Source organism: Aquarana catesbeiana, linkage group LG10 (assembly GCF_042186555.1).
Source record: "Aquarana catesbeiana isolate 2022-GZ linkage group LG10, ASM4218655v1, whole genome shotgun sequence".
NCBI lineage: Eukaryota > Metazoa > Chordata > Amphibia > Anura > Ranidae > Aquarana > Aquarana catesbeiana.
The window spans coordinates 10,189,080-10,215,363 of NC_133333.1; the positions used below are offsets into that span (position 1 = coordinate 10,189,080).

The 26,284-nt window shown below is 40.8% G+C and overlaps 1 long non-coding RNA gene across 1 annotated transcript; it reads right to left on the minus strand.

The window, feature by feature from the left end:
• Positions 1-8,399: 8,399 nt before the first annotated feature.
• Positions 8,400-21,229, minus strand: LOC141110304 (uncharacterized). The gene is made up of 5 exons (XR_012236266.1): positions 21,007-21,229; positions 18,229-18,273; positions 13,654-13,725; positions 11,029-11,067; positions 8,400-8,598 (listed from the first exon to the last, which is right to left on the minus strand). It is a non-coding gene; the product is annotated as an uncharacterized lncRNA (long non-coding RNA).
• Positions 21,230-26,284: the final 5,055 nt, after the last annotated feature.

Here is a 26,284-nt window from a genome sequence, read left to right on the forward strand (position 1 = left end):
CCTTCCTCTAGTAATATACAGTGTATATATGTAAGTGTATTTTGTTGGTGTCTAACCCACCTTCTCTGGGAGGTGACATCTACTCCCAGCCTGGACTTTCTTCAGAAACGCTGTAAACCAGTTATACAAATTTGCCAGGTCTAGAATAAGATGTATGAGCTTAGATTTATTGTAGTATATCCTTTTGCTGTTTAGGAAATTACATGTTTTTGATCATTAAAATTGATCCTTCTTTTGGTCCCATCATAGTCAAACATTCTTTGAAGAATGGGACTACCTTCATAGGGGTTCATTGAACACCTGTGCATCTCCGCGCCGGTAAACATGACCCTCACACGACCCTGGATGCATGCTCCCTTAAATTCAAGTACTTACGCAGGCTGGCATCCAGGACTGCCTTCCCTCAGCCTATTCTTCTTTCCTATCTTAGCTATCCTGGATACGGAAGCCAGATGGGGCTTCCTGAAGAACCAAAACCAAGCTCCTCCCTACACCATGTGTGAGCTCAAATGGTGCTCTGTTAATGGTCCTGCAGCTTTCAGGGACAGTGCACTTGGGGTCTGTAGAAGGGGCGAACAAGAGATAACATCCTTGCCTAGATGAGGATTGCAGAAGGGGGGAGGGGGTACCAATAAAAATCAGAAAAAAAAAACATAACTCAGTTACAGGCTGGGGGAGGGAGCAAATCAGGAGGCTTCACTTTTTGATTTCCACTTTAACTAATTAACTATATATTTCCATTGAGGTTGCCTGTTCAGGTCATTTGAGGGCTTGCGTATTATTTTCTACATTACTAACGATCATACAAACATCAATACATTAAAGTAGAATTTTGGGCAAAAACCTAAGTGCTCTTAAAAGTGCCCCTCCCCCTTCCTAAAACCTATGCTAACTAACCTGTGTAATAAGGATGTGTATATTTGTGGGCAAAAATTGGATGCCCCCATTACGCTTGATGAGGTTAAAAGAGCTCCCTCTGCAGGCTGGGAAAACTCCTGAGATAGATGGCTTACCTGCAGAGTTTTTGTAAGGCCCATGCTGATCTACTTCTACCATACTTCTATGAGACCCTTTAAAGAGGAAGTAAAGCCTCTTTAAAAAAAAACACACCCTGCAAGGCAAAGACATAATGAGCTAGTATGCTCCTTTCACCGCATGATTCTCTCTCATTTGCTCTGACATGCACTGTGAGCTGTAAAGTCTTATATAGACAGGTGTATGGCTTTCCTAATCAAGTCCAATCAGTATAATCAAATGCAGCTGGACTCAAATGAAGGTGTAGAACCATCTCAAGGATGATCAGAAGAAATGGACAGCACCTGAGTTATATATATGAGTGTCACAGCAAAGGGCCTGAATACTTAGGACCATGTGATATTTCAGTTTTACTTTTTGAATAAATCTGCAAAAATGTCAACAATTCTGTGTTTTTCTGTCAATATGGGGGGCTGTGTGTACAATATGGGGTGCTGTGTGTACAATATGAGGTGCTGTGTGTACAATATGGGGTGCTGTGTGTACAATATGAGGTGCTGTGTGTACAATATGGAGTGCTGTGTGTACAATATGGGGGGCTGTGTGTACAATATGGGGTGCTGTGTGTACAATATGGGGTGCTGTGTGTACATTAATGAGGAAAAAAATGAACTTAAATGATTTTAGCAAATGGCTGCAATATAACAAAGAGTGAAAAATTTAAGGGGGTCTGAATACTTTCCGTCCCCACTGTAAGTGCAAAATAAGTGCCTCTTTAGATTTTAACCACTTGAGCCCCGGACCATTATGCTGCCTAAGGACCAGAGGTCTTTTTCCAATTTGGCACTGCGTCGCTTTAACTGCTAATTGCGCGGTCATGCAATGCTGTACCCAAACGAAATTTGCGTCCTTTTCTTCCCACAAATAGAGCTTTCTTTTGATGGTATTTGATCACCTCTGCGGTTTTTATTTTTTGCGCTATAAACGGAAAAAGACCGAAAATTTTGAAAAAAAATGATATTTTCTACTTTTTGTTATAAAAAAAATCCAATAAACTAAATTTTAGTCATACATTTAGGCCAAAATGTATTCGGCCACATGTCTTTGGTAAAAAAAATGTCAATAAGCGTATATTTATTGGTTTGCGCAAAAGTTATAGCGTCTACAAACTAGGGTACATTTTCTGGAATTTACACAGCTTTTAGTTTATGACTGCCTATGTCATTTCTTGAGGTGCTAAAATGGCAGGGCAGTACAAAACCCCCCCAAATGACCCCATTTTGGAAAGTAGACACCCCAAGGAAATTGCTGAGAGGCATGTTGAACCCATTGAATATTTATTTTTTTTGTCCCAAGTGATTGAAAAATGACAAAAAAAAAAAAAAAAAAAAATATTTACAAAAAGTCGTCACTAAATGATATATTGCTCACACAGGCCATGGGCCTATGTGGAATTGCACCCCAAAATACATTTAGCTGCTTCTCCTGAGTATGGGGATACCACATGTGTGGGACTTTTTGGGAGCCTAGCCGCGTACGGGGCCCCGAAAACCAATCACCGCCTTCAGGATTTCTAAGGGTGTAAATTTTTGCTTTCACTCTTCACTGCCTATCACAGTTTCGGAGGCCATGGAATGCCCAGGTGGCACAAAACCCCCCAAAATGACCCCATTTTGGAAAGTAGACACCCCAAGCTATTTGCTGAGAGGCATATTGAGTCCATGGAATATTTTATATTTTGACACAAGTTGCGGGAAAGTGACACTTTTTTTTTTTTTTTTTTTTTTTTTTCATAAAGTTGTCACTAAATGATATATTGCTCACACAGGCCATGGGCATATGTGGAATTGCACCCCAAAATACATTCAGCTGCTTCTCCTGAGTATGGGGATACCACATGTGTGGGACTTTTTGGGAGCCTAGCCGCGTACTGGACCCCGAAAACCAATCACTGCCTTCAGGATTTCTAAGGGTGAAAATTTTTGATTTCACTCTTTACTGCCTATCACAGTTTCGGAGGCCATGGAATGCCCAGGTGGCACAAAACCCCCCCAAATGACCCCATTTTGGAAAGTAGACACCCCAAGCTATTTGCTGAAAGGCATGGTGAGTATTTTGCAGCTCTCATTTGTTTTTGAAAATGAAGAAAGACAAGAAAAAACATTTTTTTTTTTTCTTTTTTCAATTTTCAAAACTTTGTGACAAAAAGTGAGGTCTGCAAAATACTCACTATACCTCTCAGCAAATAGCTTGGGGTGTCTACTTTCCAAAATGGGGTCATTTGGGGGGGTTTTGTGCCACCTGGGCATTCCATGGCCTCCGAAACTGTGATAGGCAGTGAAGAGTGAAATCAAAAATTCACGCCCTTAGAAAGCCTGAAGGCGGTGGTTGGTTTTCGGGGCCCCGTACGCGGCTAGGCTCCCAAAAAGTCTCACACATGTGGTATCCCCGTACTCAGGAGAAGCAGCAGAATGTATTTTGGGGTGTAATTTCACATATTTCCATGGCATGTTTGAGCAATATATCATTTAGTGACAACTTTGTGCAAAAAAAAAAAAAAAAAAAAAAAATTTGTCTCTTTCCCGCAACTTGTGTCGCAATATAAAATATTCCATGGACTCGACATGCCTCTCAGCAAATAGCTTGGGGTGTCTACTTTCCAAAATGGGGTCATTTTGGGGGGTTTTGAACTGTCCTGGCATTTTATGCACAACATTTAGAAGCTTATGTCACACATCACCCACTCTTCTAACCACTTGAAGACAAAGCCCTTTCTGACACTTATTGTTTACATGAAAAAGTTTTTTTTTTTTGCAAAAAAATTACTTTGAACCCCCAAACATTATATATTTTTTTAAAGCAAATGCCCTACAGATTAAAATGGTGGGTGTTTCATTTTTTTTTTTCACACAGTAATTGCGCAGCGATTTTTCAAACGCATTTTTTGGGGAAAAAACACACTTTTTTAAATTTTAATGCACTAAAACACGCTATATTGCCCAAATGTTTGATGAAATAAAAAAGATGATCTTAGGCCGAGTACATGGATACCAAACATGACATGCTTTAAAATTGCGCACAAACGTGCAGTGGCAACAAAATAAATACATGTTTAAAAGCCTTCAAAAGCCTTTACAGGTTACCACTTTAGATTTACAGAGGAGGTCTACTGGAAAAATTACTGCACTCGATCTGGCCTTCGCGGTGATACCTCACATGCATGGTGCAATTGCTGTTTATGTTTGACGACAGACCGCCGCTTGCGTTCGCCTTAGCGCGAGAGCAGGGGGCGACAGGGGTGTTTTTTTTTATTTTTTTTTTTTTCTTTATTATTTTTTTGCTTTTTTAATCTTACTTTTAAACTGTTCCTTTCATATTTTTTTTTTAATCATTTTTATTGTTATCTCGGGGAATGTAAATATCCCCTATGATAGCAATAGGTAGTGACAGGTACTCTTTTTTGAAAAAATTGGGGTCTATTAGACCCTAGATCTCTCCTCTGCCCTCAAAGCATCTGACCACACCAAGATCGGTGTGATAAAATGCTTCCCCAATTTCCCAATGGCGCTATTTACATCCGGCGAAATCTAAGTCATGAAATACTCGTAGCTTCCGGTTTCTTAGGCCATAGAGATGTTTGGAGCCACTCTGGTCTCTGATCAGCTCTATGGTCAGCTGGCTGAATCACCGGCTGCATTCTCAGGTTCCCTGTTGAGACAGGAGAGCCAGAGAAAAACACGGAAGACGGTGGGGGGGGGGGGGGCATTCCCTCCCACGGCTTGTAAAAGCAGTCTAGAGGCTAATTAGCCGCTAGGATTGCTTTTACATGAAAGCCGACCGCTGGCTGAAAAGAATGATACCAAGATGATACCTAAACCTGCAGGCATCATTCTGGAATAACCACTCAAAGTCGTGAATGGCGTACCTGAAGACAAAAAAATGGTTAACAATGGTTAACAATAAAGCACAGTAAAGTGTAAATAATTACACACCTGAAAAACAAACATGATAAAACATAATAACAATAACAATAACAATAACAATAAAACATTGCAGAATAGAATACAGTAAAAAAGAGCAGAATAGAGAGAGAGAATAGAGAGAGAGAGAACAATAAAACAACAACTATTTTTTTTTATTTCATATTTTTTTTTTTTTTTACACTTTTTTTGTAACTAACTTTTATAACGGTAACCGGTTCCAGGTTCGGGTCTCTCAAAATGCGATGGCATCTTGGGAGACCCTGTGAAAGTGTGCCTAGTCTGTGCAATGCTGTACCCTACGCTAATACTCAACTAGTGAATGGTAGCGTTCAAAACATTCACCAATGCAAAGACCAGGATTGTCAGGACAGGAGGGACAATAATAGCGGGTGTCACGCCTATATCCGCGCTTGCTGCAGACACAACATCTTTTTTGGGGGGGTTCGTTGGGTAGGGGTACTCGGGAGGACATAAAAATGCCTCTCATGCAGCCGACTGCATTTGGTTGGGGATGTGAATGGGGGAAGTACGGGCGCTGCAGAAGTGGTGGGTTCCCAATTAGGATTGGCGAATGCAGCAGGAAGGGCACTATGGGCACGACGGGCCTGTGTTTGTCTTCTTGGTGGCAGCGGGACACTACTTGTGCTTGCCACCTCACCAGCTTGAACTGCACTTATGGGACTCGCCACGTCACCAAGTGTTACTGCAGTGCTGGTTTGACTACGACCGGGGTGTACTAGGCCGCTGGCGCTTGCCAGTTCACCAAAACGCTACCAAAAAACGTTAGCGATCGCAGGGATCAGGCCTGACTCTGCGAACGCTGCAGTTATGCGTTTAGTGTTTTGTAAGTGTCAGTGATCGATCGATACTGCACTTGGGTGGGCTGGGCCGGGCCGGGCGGAGGGGCAAAACGCAGGTGCTAGCAGGTATCTGGGCTGATCCCGCTAACACTGCGTTTTTGGGAACCCTAAACTGCTGGTGACGCTAGTATAGATCTGATCGGATCAGATATTGATGCGATCAGATACTATACCACTAAGGGAGGTGTACGGTGCGTGCGTGGGTGTTAGCGGTACTGGCGCTAATCTGACGCTGCCTGGGGCTGGTGCTTGCCAGTTCACCAAAACGCTACAAAAAAAACTGTTAGCGATCGCAGGGATCAGGCCTGACTCTGCGAACGCTGCAGTTATGCGTTTAGTGTTTTGTAAGTGTCAGTGATCGATCGATACTGCACTTGGGTGGGCTGGGCTGGGCCGGGCGGAGGGGCAAAACGCAGGTGCTAGCAGGTATCTGGGCTGATTCCGCTAACACTGCGTTTTTGGGAACCCTAAACTGCTGGGGACGCTAGTATAGATCTGATCGGATCAGATATTGATCCGTTCAGATACTATACCACTAAGGGAGGCGTATGCTGCATGCGTGGGTGTTAGCGGTACTGGCACTAATCTGACGCTGCCTGGGGCGACGCATATCACCGCCGGGCGATCAGGGGGCTAAACCTTTATTTGGTAATAAACGGCGGGTGCCCTGACACTATAAAAAATAAACGAAATAACCAGCGTCATCCGTAACGGTTATACGGTGATCAGTGGTGAAAGGGTTAACTAGGGGGCAATCAAGGGGTTAAAACATTTATTCGGTAGTATATGGGGGTCCCTGTCTCTATAAAACGCTGACGGCGAACCTAAATATTTACCTCACTAACTAGCGTCACCAGCGACACTAATACAGCGATCAGAAAAATGATCGCTTAGCAACACTGGTGACAGGGGGTGATCAAGGGGTTAAAACTTTATTAGGGGGGGTTAGGGGGTACCCTAGACCTAAAGGGGGGTAATACTAACTGTCCCAACACTGTAACTGTCACAAACTGACACTATGCAGTAATCAGAAAAAAAAAAAAAAAAAAAACTGCTGGTGTCAGTTTGTGACAGGGGGGGGGAGGTGATTGGGGGGGGATCGGGGGGCGATCGGGGGGGGGATCGGAGTGTTTTGTGTGCCTGGCATGTTCTACTGTGTGTGTGTGTGTTGTGCACTCACATAGATGTCTTCTCTCCTCGGGCCGGAACGGAAAATACCGACCCGAGGGGAGATGACATCACTTCCTTTGCTGCTGTTTAGCATACAGCAGCAAAGGAGTGTTTTCATTGGCCGGCGGCGATCGCGAGGGGGGGGCCACGAACGGATGGTCTCCCCCTCATCACGGATCGCCGCTGGACAAAAGACGACCGCCTCGGGCACCGGGGGGGGGTCCGATCGGACCCCCCACCCGCGGAAGGCAAATCACGTACCCTGTACGTGATTTTGCCTGTCCGTGCCACTTTGCCGACGTACATCGGCGTGAGGCGGTCGTCAAGTGGTTAATGAGAAAAATATAAAGAGGCCAAGCAGAGGATTGATTGTAATCTGAAGGCGTAGCTATTAAGCTTATAAGGTGAGGGCACAACTGTTGACGGTGACATGAGGATATATATATATATATATATATGCACAGAGGTGGATTAGAGTGAAGATATTTACCTTCATTCATCTAGTGATTTCACAGTTCACCAAATGGACTGTTTGTTTTTTGCACGATCGTTCTCTTTTGTTGTTTTTTGCCCGATCATTCTCTTTTGCACGATTGATTGGAATTAAAAGGACAGTGTGCAATAAGGAGTACATTGCACTTTATTGCTAGTGTTAACGTATATAATTATTTCTTTTGTATAGTATCAGGAAATTTACAGCATAGTGTTATATATATATATATATAAGTAATTTTTGTATATGCACATTGGATATAATTCTGTATATGTACATTTGATTTTCAATTTTTGGTATAGCGCTGCACTTATTTTGTATCAGTTCTATACATGGTACAGATGCACCACTTTACATGTAGACTAAGGGGACCCCCCAGGCACTATATTTAAAGGATTTTTTTTATTTTTATTGTTTCATTTTAAGCATTTTAACACACTGCTCCTTTAAAAAAAATCTTAAAAAAATTGCATTGATACATGTCCCCCAGGGCAGTACTGGACCCCCATACCCTTTTTTGGCCAATAACTTGCATATAAGCCTTCAGAATGGGCACTTTTGATTTTTCAAGTTCAGGTCCCATAGACTTTAATAGGGTTTGTGGTTCGGGTCCAAACTTTTGCGGGGGTGTTCGGCCAAACTCTACTCCAGAGGCAGGAAGTATGGTAGACGGACCTCATTGCTAAATTCTGCAATAGGATTAAGAAGCCAGTAGGTGGCAGCACCTACCATCCCCCGCCTCTAACTGAAATATCACTTTTGGGTGAAATGGCCCTTTAAGTTCTACAATGAAATGAGGTTTTCCTGCAGATTCATAGACATTCCCTGTTATTTTTTAACATGGATGTATGATTATTATAAAAGCTCAAAAACAAGTATGTTAGTTTACATTTAGACAACGATGATAACACTTTCAGATTCAAGCATTGGGTTTATTTTGATTAGTTAGGTGATTTGCGTTGTTCGGAAACATATTTGACAGGTAAATCCACCCAAATGTTCAGATGTTTCAGATTTATTCCTTTATATTCCATGAAATTATTTGAAACAAAAGTAAAAATCTCTTTCATTTCCCTCTGATATTCAGCTTCAAATTCCTTGGGCAGAGTTTCCTTGCCTGTAGTTGAGAATTGGAAAAAACAGTCAATAATAGGTTTTTTTTTTTTTTTCAGAACAAATCTATATAAATTAATTTAAAAAGTCCATATACAGAATATATTCCTTCAAAAGTCACAACATATGGCATAGCATATGGTTACCACAATAACACGCCTTACTGTATATGTGTGTCCATCATAGTAATAACATTGGTTTGTTTAAAGAAAAAATTAAATTTAAAAAAAAGCACCCACAGAGGTTGCATTGGTAAAGTAATGTACAGACTGTAAAAAAAATAATGAAAAAAATAGTGTCAGCTGTCAAAGCTAAGCTGCAGGCAGATAAGACATGCATTATTGCAGTGCTCTGTTATCATTACTTTTTACATTTAAATTATTATTTTTATTATTATTATACAGGATTTAAATAGCTCCAACAGGTTGCGCAGCGCTTTACAATATAAAAGGGAGACAGTACAGTTATAATACAATAAAATACAAGAGGGTTAAGAGGGCCCTGCTTATAAGAGTTTACAATCTAATAGGGTGGGGCAGGTGGTACAAAAGTTTGTAACTGGTGGGGATGAGCTGATGGAACTGATAAAAGATTGGTTGGAGGCGAGATAGGCTTCCCCGAAGAGATGAGTTTTTGGGGATCGCCTAAAGGCAGCCAGAGTAGGAGCTAGCCGGAGAGGTTGAGGTAGCGAGTTCCAGAGGATGGGAGAGGCTCTGGAGAAGTCCTGGAGACGAGCATGGGAGGAGGTGACAAGGCAGCTTGAGAGTAGGAGGTCTTGAGGGGAGCGGAGAGGATGGTTTGGGTGATATTTGGAGACAAGATTGGTGATGTAGCTCGGGGCAGAGTTGTGAATGGCTTTGCATGTTGTGGTTAGTATTTTGAATGTAATTTGCTGGGCAATCGGAAGCTATTGTAGGGATTGTCGGAGAAGAGTTGCAGACACTGATAGGTTGGTAAGGTAGATCAGTCTGGCAGCAGCATTCATAATAGACTGAAGAGGGGATAGCATATGGAAAGGTAGGCCAATTAGAAGGGAGTTGCAATAGACAGGGTGAGAGATAACAAGGGAGTTAATGAGTAGCTTGGTGGTTTCATTGGTTAAAAAGGGGCAAATGTTAGAGGTGTTACGGAGCTGAGGTCTACAAGCTTTTGACAACGATTGGATTTGGGGCTGAAAGGACGGGTCAGAGTCCAGGATTACACCCAGTACCCTGGCATGAGGGGAGGAATTTATGGTTGCATTACTGACCTTGATGGAAATGTGATGGAGGGGAGCACGGGGGGAATATTACCAGCTCGGTTTTAGAGAGATTTCATTTAAGGAAGTGGTGCGACATCCATGCTGATACAGTTAGTCAGTTAGTAATGCCAGAGGAGACTGAAGTGAGGTGAGGAGTAGACAGGCAGATTTGAGTGTCATCAGCATAGAGATGGTATTGGAAGCTGTGGGAGGTTATCAAGAGATCCAAGGGAGGAAGTGTAAATAGAGGAGAGAAGGGGGTCCAAAAACAGAGCCTTGGGGGACCCCTATAGAACGTGGAAGTGAAGAGGAAGAGACAGAGTTGTAGGTAACACCGAAGCCGTGCCTTAACAGGTAGGAGGAGAACCAGGATGGAGCAGAATCCTGGAGGCCAAGGGAACAGAGATTATTGAGAAGCAGCGGGGGGTCAACGGTATAGAAGGTCACAGAGAGGTCAAATAGTAGGCGTATGGAGTAGTGGCCCTTGGTTTTAGCAGTTATTAAATTATTAGTGAGTTTTAGTAAGACAGTTTCTGTGGAGTGCTGCGAGCGAAAGCCAGACTGTAAGGGGTAGGTTGTTTTCAATGAGGTAGGAGCTCATAAGATTGTAAACTAAGCGTTGTGAAAGTTCAGAGGTGAATGGGAGCAATGAGATGGGTCTTAAGTTGCTAAGGTTGGTGGGGCCCAATGAGGGCTTTTTTAAGTATGGGAGTAATCTGTGCATGCTTTAAAGGGGAGAAGTTGCCAGTAGAATAGGAGAGATTAAAGATGTGAGGGAGCATAGAACAGATTAAGAGTGTGATGGTAGTCATAAAATGTTTTATATTATAAAATATTAATATAATAATATCATTCAAATTGATTAATATTATTATTTATGTATTCATGATTATTATTATTTTTTTGCAAGCAGTTAAAGCATCTGGTTTTGTTCTCCTATGTGTAATGTACTGAGACAAAACTTTAAAAAAAGTATTTAGGTTTAGTATTTTTTTTATATATAGGAATATGGTTATATTTTGCTTCAAATAAACTCATGTTTGTTGAGTTGAGCTAGTTACTAAAAATTATTTTCATTGTCAGATTATTTAATCCATCCTGATCATCCATTCTGCAGGATCAGGTATTCTCAGTCGGGGGTTCTTTGTTATTTCTTTTATTTAGTTCAGCAGCTTCCACAGAAAACATACTCACTTTCTCTGATGTTCATTGATCATCTTTCTAGATTAAATTCTAACAAAACAAAAAAAAAAAAAAAAAAAGTATATATTCTTTTGTCAAAGTGCTAAAATTATAAATATATCAGCACATTATTTGAAAGTCGAAATTGAACAAAATCCAAAACCAAACCTTTAATGGGGCAATTATTCATAACCAATTGTATTCTATATGCGATTTTCTCTTTAAGATAAAAGTGGCCGTCATCTCCGCAGCTTACCGGAGCCTTCCCCCGCGTCCTTCCCCCTCTGAACCTGGATGCAGAGTGAGGGAATGATGGCCCCCCGCTCGGCTCCATAACATTCAAACGTCACTTCCGCCCAAGCTCTTAAAGGGGAATCTTTTTATTTATTTTTTCTAAATGACATTTAATTTTTTTTTTTTTTTTTTTTTTGTATTTAAGTGTAAATGTTAAATCTGAGGACTTTTTGACCCCAGATCTCACATTTAAGAGGACCTGTCATGCTTTTTTCTATTACAAGGGATGTTTACATTCCTTGTAATAGGAATAAAAGTGACCCATTTTTTTTTTTAAATCACAGTGTAAAAATAAAAATTAAAAAGCAAAATAAATAAGAATTTTTTTTTTAAAGCGCCCTGTCCTGCCAAGCTTGCATGCAGAAGCGAACGCGTACGTCAGTTGCGCCCACATATGAACACGGTGTTCAAACCACACATGTGAGGTTTCGCCATGATCGCCATGATCGTTAGAGCAAGAACAATAATTTTAGCCTTAGACCTCCTCTGTAACTCAAAACTGGTAACCTGTAGAAATTTTTAAACGTCACCAATGGAGATTTTTTAAGGACCAAAGTTTGTCGTCATTACACGAGCAGGCGCAATTGTGGAGCGTGACATGTTGGGTATCAATTTACTCGGCGTAACATTATCTTTCATGATATAGAAAAAAATTGGGATAACTTTACTGCTAAAATAACAGAAAAACACTGCGCTAAGCTAGTACATAGAGCAGCTACATACAATGTGACAAACAACAATGAAAATATAAGTATAAATGTAGCGCTTTTTTACCTTCTCTCAGGTTGCCCCAATATTTTTTATTTAGTGATCACTTTGTTTTTATGTATCTTGTTTTATTACAATAAAAAGATACCACCGTTTTTTATCTGCACTATGGAGAAGCTCTTCCTTTCTTTCCACATATGATCGGGAGAGGAGTAATATAGCTCATCTCTGCTATATACTCATAGGCGTGCGCACAGGGTGTGCCAGGTGTGCCCAGGCACACCCTAATCACCCTGTAATGCACAGATTCTCTCTACTGCCCTGGGCTCCCCCTTCTCCCCGCAGTGCTGCCGGCTTCCCTCCTCTCCCACCGGCTGCTGCTACGGGCACACACAGGTGGATGTTTTAGGATGAGTGGGGAAGGGGCCGGTAAATAAATGATTTACTGGCCCCTTCCCTTTCTGAGTGAACACAGTGAGTGATCGGTAGCGTGTGTTTGAGCTTTGGGGTGCACACCCTAATCCAATAGACTGCGCACACCTATGTATATACTACATTCCTCAGTCGCCAGAACTCTGTTCGTGTCCACTATAAGGATTCGTTTGATGACCTGGGGAATCGACATTTATGACCCTTGAGGACCAGGATATCGATCTACAGGCCTGGAGTGGCGAAATGCTCACATGACTCCATGTCATATGACAGGGGAGTCCACAGGATCCGGTAAGAGTCCAAGCTTACTATTGTTTCATTGTGTTGAAGTCCCACAGGGAAGCTGCATCCATGTGTTGACCCACCCAGTTTTCAGTTCTTATTACGAACACTTTTACAGCCAGCTATTTTCTTTGTACACGTTTGTTTAGAGACATTTTTTGTGTTCCTAGTTCGTTCACATGGACTTTGGTATTCATCTCATTTGGTTTTCACCATTGAGGTGTCCTGTGGAGTACACATACCATGTTTATGCGCTACATTTATACTTGTATAACTTTACTGCTGCCTTATTTTTTAACTCAAAAAAGTGTATTTTTTCCCAAAAAAATTGCGCTTGTAAGACTGCTGCACAAATATGGTGTGACATAAAGTATTAAAATGACGGACATTTTATTCTCTAGGGTATCTGGAAAAAATATATATAGTGTTTGGGGGTTCTAAGTAATTTTCTAGCAAAAAAGAACTGATTTTAACTTGTAAACAACAAATCTCAAAAGGAGGCTCGGGGCTGAAGTGGTTAATAATAGTATGTATACTCACATGCATAACCAGATGCAATAACTTCTATTCCTATACCTAGAATGACGCCTGTAGTATATATAAATAAAAGTGAAAATATAAATGTGAACATGTATAAAGGAGTCTATGAGAAGTTTCTATGCAAAACGGGGGAGGGGGGAATTGTTATTCTGTTGTAATATTATCTTGTTTTGGCTTTATACATCAAATCATATTCAGGAGGAGATGTCCTGTGTATTATAACATTTCTTTGTTCGGAGTGAATCTGAATCATCTGAATGTTTATCGATCTCTCTGGTTCCGGTCACAATTTCAACTCCCACACAGCTTCTACATCCCTGACAATAATAAAGTAACTTTTTGCTCTACAATAAGTTCATATGTTCAATCACACATACTTACGCACAAAGTCACACTTGGCTAAAGGAGAAAGGTCGATAATAGTCTCCGGATTTAAATAAATGGTACAATTGCCTTCATGTTGGAAAGAAAGATATGTCTTTATATAGAATGTCGATGACATCATACAGTTATTATTAAATATTAAATACAACAAGTTAAAGCCTCTCCACATATTTGGAACCCCAAGAATAATAATGGTTATAAATTTTAATTAGAAAAAAAGAAAAAAAGAAAGAAAAAGAAAGAAAGTTTCCTTACAAACAGGGTCCCATAGACCCATAAGTTATATTGGTTGAGTAGATGATACTTAAAAGTACAAATGGAGCCAATGCAATAAGGTATATTCTGTCTAGGAGTATCTACAACATAATTTAAGGGGATAACTCAGTGGTAATCACCTAATATTGTAGTTACAATGGAAACTTATTATCAGACTCATCCCGACTTGTCTGCTTCTATGAAAGGAGCCAAAAGGTTTGCTCTGAAATTCCTCCCTTTCCATGGTTTAAGGTTGATGTCAATTTGTATCTGTTCTCCTGTACATGTTGACATTGTTGAATCAGTATCTATTCTCCAGACGCCAATTGCTTTTGCCCACTTAGATCCTCAAAGCGTGGGAGCGTAAAGCAGCACGAGTAGCCCCCCGTTGCCCGTACGGACACAGAGGACACAGCACATGCTGCAGCCAACATGGCACCCGCTCCTCCGGTCAAGCCCTCTGCTGCAGAAGCTCCTGTGCTATCTCCAGCACCCTCTGCGCTTCCACAAATGGACCCTGCCTCTCCAGCCAGTATTGCACAGGTGGTGGTGACAATCCTGATTCCCATGGTAGCTGATGCTGTGGACCGAGTGGTCCTTAAAGGGCTAGAACTCCTCCACAAACAGCTCTAGCTTCAGACCCAGAGAATTAACCAGACAGAGGAGCGTATCTCCTCTATAGAAGTTGGTGCTGCTGCAGTGTCCGTTGTCATTAGCAGGCTCCCCACAGGGCAAAAGGAGCTAGAGGAAAAATTGGACGACTTGGAGAATCGTTCCAGATGCAACAACTTGCGTATAATAGGACTACCAGAATCTTACTCCTCTTCCACCCTTGCCACCATCTGCACCATTATTCTGGAACAGCTAGGGCTACACACACAGCCTACCTAGTGGAACGGGCCGATCATATCAGTCAACTATCTGAATCCCGATCCAAGCCCTGGCATGTGATTGTCAGATAGCCTAATTGCTCAGACAGGCATGCCATACTTCAAAACGTTTGCCGAGTCCGCACTCTGACCATCGATAATCATCCACTGCTCCTCTTCCCAGATTACTCCATTGAAGTTATGCGCAAGCGCAAGGCCTTCTCCACGGTCTGTTCCTCACTTTACAACAGTCTCATTTTTATCACACTGGCATAACCAGAGATCCTGTACATACAACCTGCCACGGGTGAGTGGGTCTCTTTCACTTCAACATCCGAAGCAGAGCACTACCTTAACACTGCACACCCTTCAGCTATGGAACAGGAAGATCCTTCTCCCTCCACCGAGCCTTCCTCCCCTAGAAGATCTGCTCTGTCATCCAGAAACCAGCAAAATCCTCAGAAAACTTCCTACAAGAGGGTGCGCTTCGGCCTCCCAGAAGATCGTTTTGCATACCTCTGATTACCCGTTCCTGATAATCTGTGTGGTTTGCGCCTGTTGTTTCTTCTATATTGCTGCTTCCCCTGTGTACTCACATATCTATTGGGCACCAACCACCTTGAACCTTCTGAACAGGAATGACCTCCTCTCTATGATATGTCCTCACCCTCCGTTCTTACTCTGCCTCGTCTAGTGGACCTTAATGGCTGCCACCCACAGCCTACTTTGATTTACTGTTGTCCCCACTTGCTTGTCGGATCCTCCCCTTTCCTTCCCTCCCTTCCTTCCTTCCCTCTCCTCCTACCCCCTCCTCCCCCACCTTTTCCCCTCATCCCTAGACCTCCCCTCCTCGTAGCTGTTTCAAATACACAAATGCAGAGGAAGTTCTTGATGGGGGTATCTTGGGAGTGTGCTCCATGGGGAGAAAAGTGACGTCCCTGGTCTGTTTTTGGAGGTTTACCCTCCTGTTTTTTGTTGTTCGCTATTTGTGTTTTATTGTGCTATCTTTTCTCTTTTTATCTCTAGGATTCTACCAAAGGTTGAGTGATGCCGGATCCGACGGGGCTATGTCTGGGGTGATATCACCCCTGTTCAGGCTTCCTCACATCTATCTATCACAACAGTCATGTCTCCTTCAGATGTTAAGGATCACCTAAAGATAATCTCATGGAATGTCAAAGGGTTACACTCCCCTCATAAGCATATACAAATTTTGAGACACCTTAAGCGCCTGTGGGCGGATGTTGCTTTCCTACTAGAGACTCACCTGACCGCAGATGATCTCTCTCCTCTCTGGTAATTGTGGATAGGTAAAGTTTTTGGCTCCCCAGCTGTGGGACGCAAAGCCGGGGGTTGTTATTCATAAGAACCTCCACCACACAATCCGCTCCATTGAGACAGACTCGGTTGGTCACAGACTTACCCTTCGCCTAACTATTGCCACTCGTGACATTGCTATTTCTAATGTCTATGCCCCTAAATCCCTGGGACAGTCCTTTTTTCAAGACTTAACCTTCTGGGTCCTGCAGGTTCCTGAACACCTCCATATTATTGGTGGGGACTTTAATTCAATCATGCACTTATCTGAGGATCGCTCCCCCGGGGCCTACAAGGTGAATCCCCTCGGCTGACGCACCCGCTATGCTAGCTCAATCGATCTCTTCACACCACCTTAAGGATATCTGGCGTACTTCCCACCCCACTGATCGAGAATACACCTTTTCTCCCCTTCCCTTAATTCATTCTCTCGTATCAACTATTTTTTTTTGGTCGCCAGGCACACTCCCTTTGGTGACCTTGTCGACTATCGAGGACATGGTCATTTCGGATCACTGCCCCATTAATGTACAGTTTTGTGGTATTGCATTTCCTTGCTGCTGGGGGAACTTGACATGTCCCCTCCTATCTGGCTAACAACTGTGATTTTAAACATGCCCTTCACTCTGCTTGGCAGAATTTGCTGAAACCAATGGGGCTCATTTGTCCACCTCTTATTTTGTTCTGGTTAGGCCGATAAGTATTCTTCTACATATTTTTGGTAAAAAAATCACAATAAGCATATATTGATTGGTTTGCGCAAAAGTTACCGCATCTACAAAATAGGGGATAGATTTATAGATTTATATATATATATTTCAAATTCTGTGTGAAGAAATAGCTGGTTGTTAAGCAGCGGGCCGGGAAGCCGGCTGCCCGCATCCTTAACAACCATGAGTCATCATCTGTCAGCGGGCTTCCCCACTGATAGATAAATGTATAGAAAAGAATGCCGACAATTTTGCAATAGAAAAATGTTTAAAAAAATGGGGTGGGGACGGGGTGGGGTCCATACCAGGCCCAACCAGGCCCTTTGGGTCTGGGATGGATTTTAAGGGGAACCCCACACCCAATTTTTTTTTAAACAGCGTTGCCACCCCCAAATCCATACCAGACCCTTATCCGAGTATGCAGCCTGGCAGGATAGGAGGGGGGGACGAGTGAGCATCCCCTCCTGAACCATACCAGGCCACATGCCCTCAACATGGGGGGGTGGCTGCTTTGCGGCAGGAAGGGCTCTGCCCCCTCCCATCCCAAAGCACCTTGTCCCCATGTTGATGGGGACAAGGGCCTCTTCCCGACAAACCTGGTCTGTGGTTGTCGGGGTCTGCGAGCGGGGGGCTTATCAGAATCTGGAAGCCCCCTTTAACTGGAGGGCCCCCAGATCCCAGCTCCCCTCTATATGAATGGGTATCAGGTACATAGTACCCCTACCCATTCACCAAAAAAGTGTCAAAAAATAATAAAAACACAGAGTTTTTGACAAATCCTTTATTAAAAAGTAAAAAACAGTGTCCCCTGATGTAGATTTATCATTCACATAGGGGGGGGCAGGATTCTGGGGGCCCCCTTGTTAAAGGGGCTTCCAGATTCCGATAAGCCCCCCGCCCACAGACCCCCAACAACCACAGCCCAGGGTTGTCAGGAAGAGGCCCTTGTCCCCCATCAACATGGACCAACAAGTACCCTCCCATGTTGAGGGCATGTGTCCTGGTATGGTTCAGGAGGGGGGGTGGTCACTCACCCCCCCACCCCCTTCCTGACCTGCCGGGCTGCATGCTTGGATAAAGGCCTGGTATGGATTTTGGGGGGGACCTTTTTTTTTTACATTTGTCTAAAAAATTTTAGCATTTTTCTATTGCTCACTTTTTTCCGTTCTGCACAGGTCTATTATTTATGATAAAATGAAACAAAATGAAAATTTTAAATTTAAAAATCAAAAGCTGTCAGTTCTGCCTATCTTGGGGGAGGACAATAATAATTAACCTAAAATGTTTATGTTCACCTAGGCAGGTAACAAGGTAAGATTGACTGGGTTCATTTGACATCCAAATCAGAAACTCTCCCTGTATTACATGTCTACTTTAGTAATGCAGCACAGTGATTGTACTTTAATATATTCCATACTCACTGCCGATTTGTGTTACTGGACGCCCATTTGCATGTTGTATTCCACCTAAGAACAGAAAAAACAAAAACCAATAAATATATATATATCTATATCTATATAGATGTAGATATATATCTATATCTATATAGATATAGATATATATCTATAGATATAGATATATATCTATATCTATAGATATATATCTATAGATATAGATATATATCTATATCTATAGATATATATCTATATATATATATATATATGTATATATCTACATATATATAGATATATACATATATATCTATATATCTATATATATCTATATATTCATATATAGATATATATAGATATATCTATATATCTATATATATAGATATATCTATAGATATCTATATAGATATAGATAGAGAGATAGATAGATAGATAGATAGATAGATAGATAGATAGATAGATAGATAGATAGATAGATAGATAGATAGATAGAGAGAGAGAGAGATATAGATATATATATAGATATACATTGTTGGGTCAATTTTATTTATTTTTAAAAATGCTTTCAAACTAATATTTTATATCTACATTTTTTATTATTTATTATTTTTATTATACTTGTACATTTTACAAATATGTATTTCAAATATGATAAAGGAATCTCAGAGCACTATGCTTTTTTATAAAGCATTCAGACACTGAAACCTTCTACTAGACGAGAAGTCACTGTTCTGTTTTTATTCACTTGTCATACCAGTTCGAAGGGTCTGGTCTCCCTTATGTTGGGTACATTTTTTTTTTTTGTTTAACCAGTCGGTTGAATGAAAAAAAAAAAAACAAAAGATCCCTGCATCAACACAGCTGAGACATTGGGGGGTTATTTGCCAAAAGAAAATCCACTTTGCACTGCAAGTGCACTTGGAAGTGTAGTCTCTGTAGATCTGAGGGGGACATGCAAGGAAAATAAAAAACAGCATTTTAGCTTGCACATGATCGGATGATAAAATCAGCAGAGCTTCCCCTCTTTTCAGATCTACCCCTCAGATTTAGAGCGACTGACCTTCCAAGTACACTTTCAGTGCAATTTCAAGGGCACTTGCAGTGCAAAGTGGATTTACCTTTCGTAAATAACCCGCATTGTATTCTGAAAATGTCCCCATATAATTGGCCATACCATTCCAACCTGCCATTTCCTAAAGTATGAGCGTTCTTTTAGGACAGACTGTTATACGCACAGCCAGCAGAAAAATGCTGGAATTATATAAATGAGTAGGAAAATTAAATTAACTAAAACAGTGTTAAACACAAAAACAAACAAGTATTACATCGCAGCTTACCAATTTTTAGATATGGCGGCTACATTCGTTCTTTTTTAGGCTTTCTTTCCTCTATTGACATCTGGAAATCCAGCCAGTAAGTCTGTTGTTTTTTAAAAGAAAAGCCCTCGTGCAGTTACATAGATGGGGACAAACCATGTAATACTGCCAGGGGTGCTAACAAAAAAAATAAAAATAAAAAATTAAGATAAAATTCATGTAAAACCTTCATCCCAAAAGGGGAGAAGGGCTGCTGTAAATGATGATAAAGTATCAGCTGGAGTTTGGCTTCAATGCGTTTAACCACTTCAGCCCTGGAAGGGTTTGCCCCCTTCCTGACCAGGCCATTTTTTGCGATTCGGCACTGCGTCGCCTTAACTGACAATTGCGCGGTTGTGCGACGTTGCACCCAAACAAAATTGAGGTCCTTTTTTCCCCACAAATAGAGCTTTCTTCTGGTGGTAATTGATCACCTCTGTGCTTTTTTTTTTTTTTGCGCTATAAACAAAAAAAGAGCGACAATTTTGAAAAAAAAAAACATAATATTTTGTACCATTTGCTATAATAAATATCCAAATAAATAATAAAAAAAAAAAAAATTTCTTCATCAGTTTTGTATTCTTCTACATATTTTTGGTAAAAAAAAAAATCACAATAAGCGTATATTGATTGGTTTGCGCAAAAATTATAGCATCCGCAAAATAGGGGATAGTTTTATGGCATTTTTATTATTATTATTTTTTGTGTTTTTACTAGTAATGGCGATTTTTATCAGGACTGCAACATTGCGGCAGACAGATCGGACACTTTTGACACTTTTTTGGGACCATTGACATTTATACAGCGATCAGAGCTAAAAATAGCCACTGATTTGCCACAGGGGTTACCTGTGTACCCTATGTGTGTTTCTGACTGTGGAGGGAATGTGGCTGACTAGAGGAGGAGACTGATCGGTATTCCTACTTAGTAGAAACACACGATGTGTCTCCTCTCCCCTGACAGAACCGGTATTTGTGTGTCTACACACACAGATCCCGGTTCTCGCTCTGTCACGAGCGATCGCGGGTGCCCGGCGGTCATCGCGCCCGCCGGACACGTGCATCGGCTCCGGGGACACGCTGCTACAGCAACTTAAAGATCCGACGTACAGCTACGACGGCTCGCGCAGCTGTGCCAACCTGCCACAGTATAACTGCGGCGGCAGGTCGGGAAGTGGTTAAATCTGTTAGTACTTCTCCCCCCCCCAGACTGACAATGCTGCTGTCCAAAGGTGTCCCCTGTGCTCCTTCATCCAGAGTGGTGTCTGTATAATACAGAAGTTGTGTTACTGGCCAGATCACGAGGGGGAAAAGCCTTAAAAAAGAAAACAAATGCAGCCGCCACGTCTAATGGTCAGTAGGCTGCGATATAAGGCATTTTTGGGGTTGGGTATAACACTGCTTTAGGTGATGAATATTAAAATGAAGATAATTAATGTTGCAGAATAACTCACCCCAGAGCAACAGAGCGCACATCCAGACCACAGGATACCAAGTACCGCTCATTGCTGATCTATAATAACAAAGATAATATTCTGTCACATAAAACTAAACTTATTATTAATATTTGTAACCAGGTAAAATCAGAGGTGTTCTCTCACTTTTATATTAGGTTATTATCCTCTGTGTTTAAAAAGAGAAATACAACTTGAAATCAAACGTCTGTTCTTTTTTTACATGTGTATGTGTTCTTTATTATTTATTCATATGTATGTATATATATATATTATTATATTATTATATATAAATAGTAGATATAGATATATATATATATATATATATATATATATATATATATATATATATATATATATATATATATATATATATATATATATGTGTAGATAGATAGATAGATAGATAGATAGATAGATAGATAGATAGATAGATAGATAGATAGATAGATAGATAGATAGATAGATAGATAGATAATACAAATACATTTTTTTTTCTTATTAAACAAAAAATCTACAGAAATGATAGTATTGGAATATATTTTAAAATCTGGGATCCCTGCAATAAATTATATAGTTGCATGATATACAAAAGACAGCATATGTCTGGGATAGGATGGGTTGCACTTTCTTCCTTACTCTTTCTTTCTTAATTAAGCCCCAAGTACCATTGCTGATCTTATACAACAAGGAAACTATTCTGTCACTAAAAAAAAGAAACTTATTATGACTATTTGTAACCAGGTAAAATCAGAGACGTTCTCTAACTTTAACATTAGGTTATTATATTTTCTCTGGTGTTTAAAAGAAAAGAAGAAAGACATAGAACTTTGAATTAAATGTCTAATTTTTTTTTTTTTTTTTATACATGTGTATGTGTGCGCCATTATTTTTATTTATTTATTTATTTTTCTATCATATATAAAGTTTTATGTATTTATTTTCTATTTACATTTTTAGTCAAGCAAAAAGCTCAACAAAAGTAATATAATTTGAAAATATTTCATTCAGTTGTTTTTTTCATTCAGATGCTTTTTTTTTTTTTTTTTTTCAGTTGTTTTTTTTTTTTTTTTAATATAAGATGTTTGTATTTCTAAACAAATTTGGAGTTTATTAGAAATTTGTAATTTAAAAGTTTAGAAATGAGACATCTAACATTTTAACAAAAAAAATACAAACAAGAACAACGATCAATACACTGTGTATATATGAACAAAGAAGAAACAAAGTTTCAAACTATCTACTCTTCTCAGTCTCTAGTTGCAGAGAGTGCATTGTTATGAAAGTAGAGAAAAAATTGCAATGAAGACCTACCTTGTTCTGTATCAGAGATGCCGTCTACCCTTCCTCTTGTAATATACAGTTTATATATGAGGTAGGTGTATTTTTTGGTGTCTAATCCACCTGCTCTGGGAGGTGACATCTACTCCCAGGCCGGACTTTCTTCAGAGACACTGGAAACCAGTTCTACGACACTAAGGAGCTCCAGAATAAGAGATACAGAACTTTTTTTGAGCTTAGATTTATTGTATGATATAGATTTGATGTTTATGGAATTACATGTTTTTTAATATTTCTTTTGGTCTCATCGTTGTCAAACATTCATTGAAGAGAAGTGACAAACGATCAGGGCCGTGCACCCCCACACAGGTCCCATTGGGAACAGTGGCTGTGTCCATACATCTCCTGACTCCCAAATGTCTTGCATGGGAGGGATTCATGGAGCACCTGTCCTCCCTCCATGCCGGTAAACGTGGCTCTCACATGGATGCATGTTACCTGAGTGAAGGAGGCCTTAAAATCAGAGACTTACCGAGGCTGCCTTTCCACAAACAGTTCTTCTTACTGCTGTGGATCCCCAGCACGGCCTTCTTGGATACAGAAGCCAGGTGTGGCTTCCTGAGGAACCTCAACCAGCTCCTCACTGCACACGTGTGAGCTCATGTGGTGCTCTGTGAATGGTCCTGCTACCTTCTGGGACATGTGACGTGTACCAGGAGGCTGTGGAAGGGGGCTGGGCAAGGCACATCATGTGAGTTTGGTGACCTTGGATTGTGGGCTCCTTGAGGGTAGGGATCGTGAGTGTGCGATGTATGTGTGGAGCGATGCGTAAATTGATGGCGCTATATGGGTACCTTAAATAAATAGGGATAATTGTAGACACGCACACTTACTCAGGTTGAACTGGATGAACTGGTGTCTTTATTCAACCTTACTAACTATGTAACTATGTAACTATGATTGAGAAAGTGGGAGCGTTTATAGACAAAAATCGGTACTCGCTCCCCTCCTCCAAAAAACCCGACTGTAACTCAGTTACAGGCTGGGGAAAGAAAGTGAGCCAGCAGGCATCGCGTTTTGAGTGAAGTTCCACTTTTCATTGAGGTCGTCTGTTCAGGTCATTTGAAGTTTTGCTTATTATTTTCTAAATTGCTTACTATCGTACAAACATCGATACACATTGACCCCTTAACGCCGGCGCCTCCCGGCCCTTTAAAAGGTTCCTGATTCCGGGAGGTGGGGCAGGGTTTCTGATCATGTGAACGCCATGATTGGCTGTCACAGCGGTCACATGATCAGAAAGCCCCCCGATTGCAGAGGAACTCACAGGAATTGCTCAGGAAAGCGAACCATGTCCCTGTGCGATTCTGGCGGGAACCCGTCCTAAGGCTCCACTTTTTCATTTTCTTCAGGCAAAGAAATAATCAAAATCCGAAATAATTATTATGTTAGCAAATTTCAATAAACATTATGTAGAGATCTCTGATGTCTACAAGAATACGGAGAGTAAAAAGTAGCACTGGAGGTAATCCCGGGTCACATAATAATTGGAAGCATCCATCATAATTAACTGACTTTGTAGTGAGAGTAAATAATAGTAAAGGTTACATGAGTCCTACACAAATAATGACATCTTCCCAGTGAAGCTTCCATGTCTGTCTGTTAGGACTGTTTTTAGTGAGATTGACATTCCTATCAGGAAAAACTGTATTGTTGTTATTCTCTTTTCATTACATAGTTACTTGATGTGATTGTACCCGTATTAGTGCAATTGAGACAGAGAAAATTGAGTATCGTCCTTGATACTTTTTTTTATTTGCACTAACATACAATTTTTCAGGACAAGCTTTCGGGGTGTGTCCCCTTCTTCAAGGTCCAAGTAGTACTGATTCACAAATTTTTTAGAGTGTTAAAAAAAAAAAAAACTACACCTACATTCAGAAATCATCAATGCAATTCCGGATAATCCAGAAATTGGAGACTTCTACATGCTGCCCAAGATTTACAAGCCAGGAAATCCAGGCAGACCTATTATAACAGGCTTGGAATACACTTACCGAACATATCTCAGGCCTTGTAGAAAACATGTTAAAACCTTTAGTCACGAACACTACTAGTTTCCTGCAAGACACCACTGATTTTCTGAACAAGCTTAACAATATACAACTATTACCCCCAAATACACTTCTAGTCATTATGGATGTAGAATCTCTGTACAGTAACATCCCTCACAAGGATGGGTTGGCGGCATGTCACAGATTCTTATCATCCTCACCAAACCACAAATACACTGCTGAGGATGTGACACGGCTCATCAAATTCATTCGTACAAACTACTTCACTTTCAATAATGACATCTATCTCCAGTGTATGGGCACTGCTATGGGAAGCAAAAATATGCAAACTTGTTTATGGCTGACCTGGAGGACAAATTTCTGAACAGCATACAACAAAAGCCATACAGATATTATCGCTATATTGATGATATCTTCATGCTATGGACTGAAGGTGAAGAAAATCTAAACCAATTCTTCTCATTGATCAACACTTTTCACCCATCTATCAAACTAAAAATGGACTATTCGAACACACATGTCAACTTCCTGGACACTACAGTATACATCAGGGATGACAAGCTTCACACGTCGATATACATAAAACCGACTGACCGATGCTGCTATCTTCATAGTTTCAGTTTTCACCCCCAACACACTTAACGGGCCATCATACACAGCCAGGCCATCAGATACCACCAAATTTGTTCAGACCCAGAAGACAGAGATAAACATCTCAGAACACCGGCAGGCTCCTTCCATAAGAAAGGTTACAAAGACAAAACCATCAACAACAGCATAAACACAGCCTTGAAAACCCGAAGAGAAAATCTCCTCCAATACACAGAGAAAAAAAACAAATAACCGAGTACCTCTAGTAACCACATACAACCCAGCACTTGAAGGGATCAAAAAGATAATCAAAGATTTACAACCCATTATAACAGAGGATGAAACTCTGAAAGGAATATTCCAACAACCCCCATTATTGGCTTTCAGACAACCACCCAACCTCAGACACAAAAATAAACGGCAGGAAACTTCACTCTGATTATGAAGTCACAAATAATGGAAGCAAACCCTGCAATAAAAAACGCCGCAAACTGTGCAACCTGATCAACCTATCCAAAAGTGTTACACACCCAAATGAGACCTTCAATATCATGGGATCTTACAACTGTACCTCCAGTAATGTGGTGTACCTCATCCAATGCAAAAGGTGCAGCAAAGGATCTTATGTTGGTGAAACAGGACAGAAGTTGCAAGCGAGGATGAATTTGCACAGACATACCATCAAAGAACATAAAGAAGACAGTTTATGCACACCTGTGGGACATCATTTCTCACAACCGGACCACACTATAGAAGACCTCAATGTCTTAGTTCTTAAAGGGAATTTCAGAACTATACAGGAAAGGAAAACGTTTGAACTAAGAACGATAATTCTTTTTGATACAAAAAATAATGGCTTGAATTTAGATATTGGTTTCCTTACCCATTATACTAAAGTTTTACAAACCCCTCTGTGACTAGCATCCCCCCCCCCCAGTCTATAGCTCTCCCTCTGTCTTATCTCACTAATGCCCTGTACACACGGTCGGATTTTCTGACGGAAAATGTGTGATAGAACCTTGTTGTCGGAAATTCCGACCCTGTGTGGGCTCCATCACACATTTTCCATCGGATTTTCCGACACACAAAGTTTGAGAGCAGGATAAAAAAATTTTCCGACAACAAAATCCATTGTCGGAAACTCCGATCGTGTGTACACAAATCCGACGGACAAAGTGCCACGCATGCTTAGAATAAATAAAGAGATGAAAGCTATTGGCCACTGCCCCGTTTATAGTCCTGACGTACGTGTTTTACGTCACCGCGTTTAGAACGATTGGATTTTCTGACAACTTTGTGTGACCGTGTGTATGCAAGACAAGTTTGAGCCA